A 7,307-nucleotide genomic window follows, 5' to 3' on the forward strand; every position below is an offset into this window, starting at 1 on the left:
GCAAGGTTGGAACTCACAATGAAAATCAATTAATTGAAAGCATAATAAAGAGGTTCAATGAAATTAATACATCCTAGGGTTCACAAATACCCAAGTACCCACTAGGGGTTTAGCTCTCCATGGAGGTAGATACAATTAATGAAATCGAATGTAAAAACAAAGCATCTATAGAAAACCCCTCGTTAGTCATGGCGATGGTCTTGTGGATAGTCCTTTACTCATTGGAAGGGTCCCTTTGTCCATCATAGGATACACCTTGTCGATCGGGTGCCGACTAATGCTCTCCTACTAACCCTTTTTCCAAACGGCGAAAGTGATGTTGAGCCGTAGAACCTCTCCAAAGCCCTAGTCAATACCTCTCAAAGCCTTGCCGCCACCCTCTCTCAAGTTAGGCAAAAGATGGACAAAAATGTCAAATCGGGTCTCGAAATCGACTTTTAAAGGGCTGGAATCAGGAATCCACACGCCCATTTGGGCGCCCCTCTGGATGTTTCACACGGGTGTGTGGAATTTTCACACGCCCGTGTGGATTCTCTTCTGCTTTGTCGCTTTTCTCACCGCTTTGTATACGAGCATCGTCGGCAAAGTATTTTTTGCTACATGATTTTTCTACAATACCGGCCTGAAATACTCCCGAATCCATACTTTCTTCGAGGTAATGCAAATGATAGACATTTACGTCGTGGATCGCCTTGCTTCTTTAATAACGAATATGTTGGTGGAGATCTTATTCTATATGCACAAGTCAGAATGCTTGAATGTAACTACCCTTGTGCCCCTCCAAATAGTTGTGCTAACTCGAGTACGGTAGAAGGTTGGCACAGCTTTCCGAGCATCCGGAACCCGACCTATGTCTTCGAGTTTGAACCTTAGCAAGATTTCCTCCAAATTAGTGCATTACGACCCACGTTGGCTTCTTTCTTTCATAATCATCCTCACAACCCTACCCTCGCATGAAAAATAACATAAATTCAAGCATATTAACATTTAAACCTGAGAAAAGTAATGCTCAACAGAAGCAAAGAACGCCTTGCATTCTTATCACACAAGCACTTATCAAACTCCCACACACTTAAGCTTTTGCTTGTCCTCAAGCAAAGATTAAAACATTATCTCCATAGATGAAGGAAACATTGGAAGTGCTTGGCCTTAGGTTCACCAAATCATACAAAAAGTGCATTATACAAGTAAGGGAAATTTCCACACTAAATATGAAAAATCAATGCTCTAGCTAAAAACTTTAATCAAAACAGACAACAAACCCGAAATTGTGTAAGTGTGTGAAATCACTCAAAACAATCCAAAGTATACTTCTAATTGTTCTAAGTACAAGGGACTTGTTTTTCTACAAAAAGTAACAAAAATTTCAAAAATGGTAGTAGCTTCACACATCCTCAAGCCTAGGGCACAGCTCCCTAAGTCAATGCCGACAAAAGCTCCCCCAATAACCCTCTTCCAAAGGAATGTGACGGCGAAGGCCATAGAACCACACCAAAAATATAGGCAAAGCTTCTCCAAACCCTAGCCGCGAGCGCCTCCAAAGATGGCCAAAAGATGAGAAAAAGATACTTCAAAATGTCTCAATTCACAATATTTATAAAAGTTAGAATCAGCATCCACACTGTGCATGTGGAATTTCACACGGCCTTGTGGATTTGGCAGATTTTAGTTTCGTGAGTCGTGAACACTAACAACTACAGTGATTTTACTACAATGATTGTCAACAGTAAACTGCTATAGTACTTCGCCAAATGATCATGAATACATGCTTTTCATCAAGGCACCGACACCTTTTCTGGGCAAAATGGCAGTGAGCTTCATGGGCTCCATGCGCCCGCATGGAGCCCGTATGGACCTGACGGGATATATAAAAAGGCTGATTTTTCTAGGGCAAGGGGAGGCGGTTGAGGGGCAGTTTTTCTCATGGTCCTCTTAGTCCGCCGTCCCACTCTTCCCACCGGCGATCTACTATGCAAGACTTCACCAAGAGGGAGGCAAGCTTTGGAGGAGAAGATTGGGGAGAAGATCCTAGGCATCCAAGGCATCATTTGAGGGAGATCTCTTTCAAATCTTCAAGATCTTCACCATCCAAGGGGATCTAAAGCTAGAGGGAGTTGTTCTTACTTCTTTTCTTGTTTATTTGTTCCTTGGACTTGTATGAGTGGTCCTCTATCATGAGGCACTAACTTATTTGTGATTTGAATATGATGAACTCTATTGTTGATTGTTTATAATTTGGATGATCATCTTTATTGATGCTTTGTTAGATGTTTGTATTTCTTTTATGGAATCTTGTAGTTTGTGGTTCAAGCCTTGTGTACTTTGATATGTTGATTTGCATGAGAACTCTGTATTTCAACTTCTAGGTTGTACTTGGTTGCGTGACCATCGCCCCTTGTACTAGACGACTTGGCTTGGAAGGGATCCATGTACAGATACACCGTGACCATCGGGTATTTTGTACCCCTCCAGCAATTAGGGTTGGACCTAGTTTGAGTATCGACCCACGATTAGAGATTTCCACGAGTGTAATGCAATCATACGAGGATTTGGGCCGAAGTAATTCTGACCCAATACTTGTATGGGATTAGGGTTCAATTGCCGTGACCATCGGGTTTAGCTAATTTAGGAGTCTCTTGGCCCAAGTACCATCTCACATTTCATCCTAAATTGAGGACTTAATGACAACCCAAGGGGGACTCGTGGTCCAAATCACTCCCTTCAGTGTTTGATTCTCCCTTGAGTTCGTATTGTGTGTAGTAGTACCCCGGATTTCATTGTAGTTAATTCTTTCTCTTTTTAGAATTACTATTCATCTTTCGAAGTGTTAGGCTAGGAAATAGACGAAAGGGAAGTAATAGTAGCTTCTTGGGCCTTGGGAATACGACCCTCTCGTGCTTGTGCGAGATGTATTACTTGGCGACCCGTGCTCTTGCGGATCTCACATCAGCTTCCATCGAGGCGTATCCTATACCGGACGAAGGAATCCTTGGACGACGAGTAGAGGACTTTCCACAAGACCATCGACACGACCATCGAGGGGGTTTCTTTATGGATTCATTGCTTTTACATTCGATTTCTTTGATTGTACTAAGCTCCATGGAGAGCTAAACCCTTAGTGGGTACTTGGATGATTGTGAACCCTAGGATGTATTCATTTCATTGAACTTCTTTATTATGCTTTCAATAAATTGATGTTTATTGTGAGTTCCAACCTTGAATGCTTGATTGTATGAACATTTCCCCTAGAGTGACACTAGGGTTGAGAGTTCTTGTTGGTAACCTTGCGAGTGAGTGACACACCATGAGCGTTAGACAAAGCTAGGTTGGAGAGGGTTTAGAGGGTGAGTCGAGAGGTACAGGAGAGTACCCTTTCCACTCCGACGTGATAGATTCTACCTCCATTCCTCGAGTTCTTTGCGGCCATAATAGAGTGAATGGTCTAAGGGATGAACCACCGCTGGGGCCTAGTTGCGCGTGCAATCGAGTGAAGCATTGAGGTGATCTTAGTATCTAGGGCTTAATTGTGCCTAGGGACCTTCCACCTGGACCAAAGGGTTAGGTTTATATTTAGGAAGAGATTTATCACTTGGAATCCCTAGAGCTCATTGCAACTCTATGCGAGTGCGAGGTGTTGAGATTGTTCGATTTCTCCTCCGGGACATGTATAGAGTTAGTCATAGTTGACCTTAGATTTGGGACTATGTATGAAAGGATTTCCATGACTCACCATTGCATTTATTAAGAAGCATAATAGAGAGTTCTTGCACTTGAACCGATTATCCTAGGTGAAGTATTATCCCGAGTACCCCATCTTTATCGATTGCCTTACCCTCTTCTTACTTTTGCTCTTTCACTTATTGATTTTATTGTTGAGATTGAATCAATTTCACACTTATCACTATTGATATTCCGCATAGCTAAGTATCAAATTAAGTGTCTTTACTCCATACTCCGTGTGGATTCGACCCCGCTCACCCGAGATTATTTCTTCAACAAACCCGTGCACTTGTGGCATATAAGCATGGGGACCTTGTCAAGTTTTTGGCGCCGTTGCGGGGAGTTAGGTGTTTAGAGATACTTTGCACTTTGTTGTCTTAGTTATTTCACCACACATTCTATTCCATATCTTCTTATCCTATCATTTTTCTGATTTTCTTTTTGTTTTTCTTTGGTACAGCTCCAGGTTATGACCCGAGGGAATCCATCAATATTGATTGAAGGAGACCCTGAGCTTGAATATACACTTCGAAGGAAAGGGAAAGAACCTGTACAAGAACAGCCTAATCCAGCTAATTTGGAAGTAGAAGGATCTGATAACATGGCGGAACAAAATGAGCAACAACAGACACTATCCGATTATGCCAGGCCTTCAGTGTTGGGGACACAATCGAGTATTGTGCGTCCTCCAATTACAGCTCAGAATTTTGAGCTAAAACCGGCATTCATCCATATACTGCAGCAGTCCGCACAATTCAACGGTTTGGCCGATGAGGATCCAAACAGTCACATAGAGAGCTTCCTCGAGGTGTGTGACATGCTGAAGAAAAATGGTGTGACGGATGATGCCATCAAATTGAGAGCCATCCCATTTTCCTTAAAGGGGAAAGCAAAGCAATGGCTACACTCATTGCCTAGGGCATCAATCACTACATGGGAGGAGATGGTAGAAGCTTTTCTAGCCCGTTATTTCCCTCCCGGAAAATCAGCCAAGCTTAGGAATGAGATCTCATCCTTTATGCAGTTGGAATTGGAGTCTCTATTAGAGACATGGGAACGGTTCAAGGAACTCCTGCGAAAGTGTCCACAACACGGATTCCGGGAGTGGATGATTGTTCAAACCTTCTACAATGGTTTGAACACGAGTACAAGGCAACTCTTGGATACGGCGGTAGGAGATACCTTAGGTAGCAAGACCCCCGATGAGGCTCATCAATTGATTGAGGAAATGGGGTTAAATAGCTACCGATGGGAACGCGAGGGAGAAGAAAAAGTGGCCGGTCTCCATGAAATTGATGCGGTAACTTCATTGGCGGCCCAAGTGGAGAGTTTGTGTAAGAAGCTAGATTATATAGCTTCGAATAGAGTTGCGGCCGTGACCAATTGCACCGGTTGTGGTGGAGGACATGCTCCCTCTGATTACCCAATCGTCATTGGTGATGTTTCTTCAGTTGAGAATGTCGACTTTGTAGGTAATGGAATGAGACCTCAAGGGAATCCATACAGCAACACCTACAATTCAGGTTGGAAGAATCATCCCAACAACAATAAGCTCATCAAGTGGAAAACAGAATTTCTGGCTTGGAAACCCAAATGACGGATTTGGAGAAGCACTTGGCTAGATTTGTTCAATCGCAGAAATACAAGGTTTGAATCAGTCGAGGCTACACTTCGCAATCACACCGCCTCCTTGCACAACCTTGAAAATAAAATGGGTCAAATTGCGAAATCTCTTTCCGAAAGGCCACATGGGAGTTTACCAAGCAACACGGAAACCAACCCGAGAGAACATGTGAAGGCGATCGCTTTGAGAAGCAGTCGTGATGTTGAAGGGAGGCTTCCGAGTGAGAAGCCGAAAGAACACGCACCCGAGGTCATAGAGGTTGACAAGGGAGCAAGCAAAGAGAAAGAGGTGGCACCCCTACATTTCAAGCCAAGAATCCCTTATCCCTCTACATTGAAGAATGACCAAGGGGATGAACAATATAAGAAGTTCCTGAGTTTGTTCAAGCAACTCCATGTCAACATTCCTTTTGTTGAGGCTTTGGCTCAAATGCCTAAGTATGCGAAGTTCCTTAAAGACCTATTGACCAACAAGAGGAAATTGGAGGAGAGTGCTTCAGTGGTGCTTGATGCTTCATGCTCGACGGTGTTGCAAAAGAACATGCCGAACAAGAAGAAAGACCCGGGAAGCTTCATTATTCCGTGTAACATCGGCCACTTAGGTGATGAAATGGCATTGGCGGATTCAGGAGCGAGTATCAACGTCATGCATACACTTTCTTCAAAAATCTAGGCTTGGGTGAGCCTAGGCCTACTCGGATGACTCTACAATTGGCGGACCGAACGGTACGACATGCGAGAGGCATCAGTGAAGATGTGCTTGTCAAGGTGGACAAGTATATTTTTTCGGTTGACTTTGTAGTGCTAGATGTCGATGAGGATGCAGAGGTACCCTTGATACTTGGGAGACCGTTCTTGCGGACTTCCAAAGCATTGATTGACATGGACGGCGGAGAGCTCACATTGAGAGTCAGAGACGATAAGCTCACTTACCGCCTTGCTGAAGCCATGCGGCATTCTCTCGATTTTGATGACACTTTGTATTTTCTAGACACTACTGATGAAATTGTTGATGAATATATACAGGAAATGTTCAACCAGGATCAGTATGAAGGTTTGTTCGACCAAGAGGAGAGCAATGAAGAAGTACTGATGCTTGGTTCGACTGGAGAGGAAACATCTACCCCAGGAATCTTGAAGAAGGTGCTCCGAAAAATGAAGACGGCTCGAAGACGCCACCGAAAACGCCCCAAGACTGTTAGAGATGTACATGAGCCAAGGGAGATGGACGAACGATTGCTTGGTGGTCCGAAGCCAGCTAGTAAAACCTCTACCCTCAAGAGACTTTGTTCATCATGCTTTCAAGCTATGGGTAAGAGGGCAACCTTCATTAATGAACCCTCGCGAGGTAAGAATGATACGTCAATCTTAGTGGCGTTAAACAAGCTCTTCTTGGGAGGTAACCCAAGTGTTTACTGTTTTCGTACCTTTTAGTTTAGTTTGCTTGCATGAATAAATTGTTAAGTGTTGGTGTTTCAATTTTTTGAGTGCTTGTGTCATGCGATTTTTTTATTATGGATCTCTAAAAGAATTCATTATTTGCTTTTGTTGTGAGTTGGTGAAGTTTGGTCATTTGAGTTCCATTTTGTGTTTTTCTCTGTTAAATTTTGCATAATAGTGCAGGCTCTGAGTGTTTAGACATGTTCAGATTAGTCATGCAGAGCCTGCAGGTTTTTCTAAGTCATCTAGAGAAAACACACGGGCGTGTAGAAATTCCACACGGCAGTGTATGTGTACTGCGAGCTCATCCAGAGAAGGCACAGGGGCGTGCGGCTGCCCCTGTGGATGACCATGCAATCGGGCGACGCCCTGTGGGTAATTTCCGCGCACGGCGGTGAATTCCCTCGCAGAGTTGGGTAGATTTTTCCCGAGAGCACACAGGGCGTGACTCACTGTGGCAACTCTGTGAACCACGCACGCGTGCGGTAATTTCCGCACGCCTGCGGAAACTCTGCAGGTTGCTC

The 7,307-nt window shown here is 43.8% G+C and overlaps 1 non-coding gene across 1 annotated transcript; it reads right to left on the reverse strand.

Moving 5' to 3' along the window:
- Nucleotides 1-4,711: 4,711 nt before the first annotated feature.
- Nucleotides 4,712-4,818, reverse strand: LOC120252065. Its single transcript, XR_005533616.1, has one exon. It is a non-coding gene; the product is annotated as a small nucleolar RNA R71 (small nucleolar RNA).
- Nucleotides 4,819-7,307: the final 2,489 nt, after the last annotated feature.

This window comes from Dioscorea cayenensis, chromosome 20 (genome assembly GCF_009730915.1).
Source record: "Dioscorea cayenensis subsp. rotundata cultivar TDr96_F1 chromosome 20, TDr96_F1_v2_PseudoChromosome.rev07_lg8_w22 25.fasta, whole genome shotgun sequence".
NCBI lineage: Eukaryota > Viridiplantae > Streptophyta > Magnoliopsida > Dioscoreales > Dioscoreaceae > Dioscorea > Dioscorea cayenensis.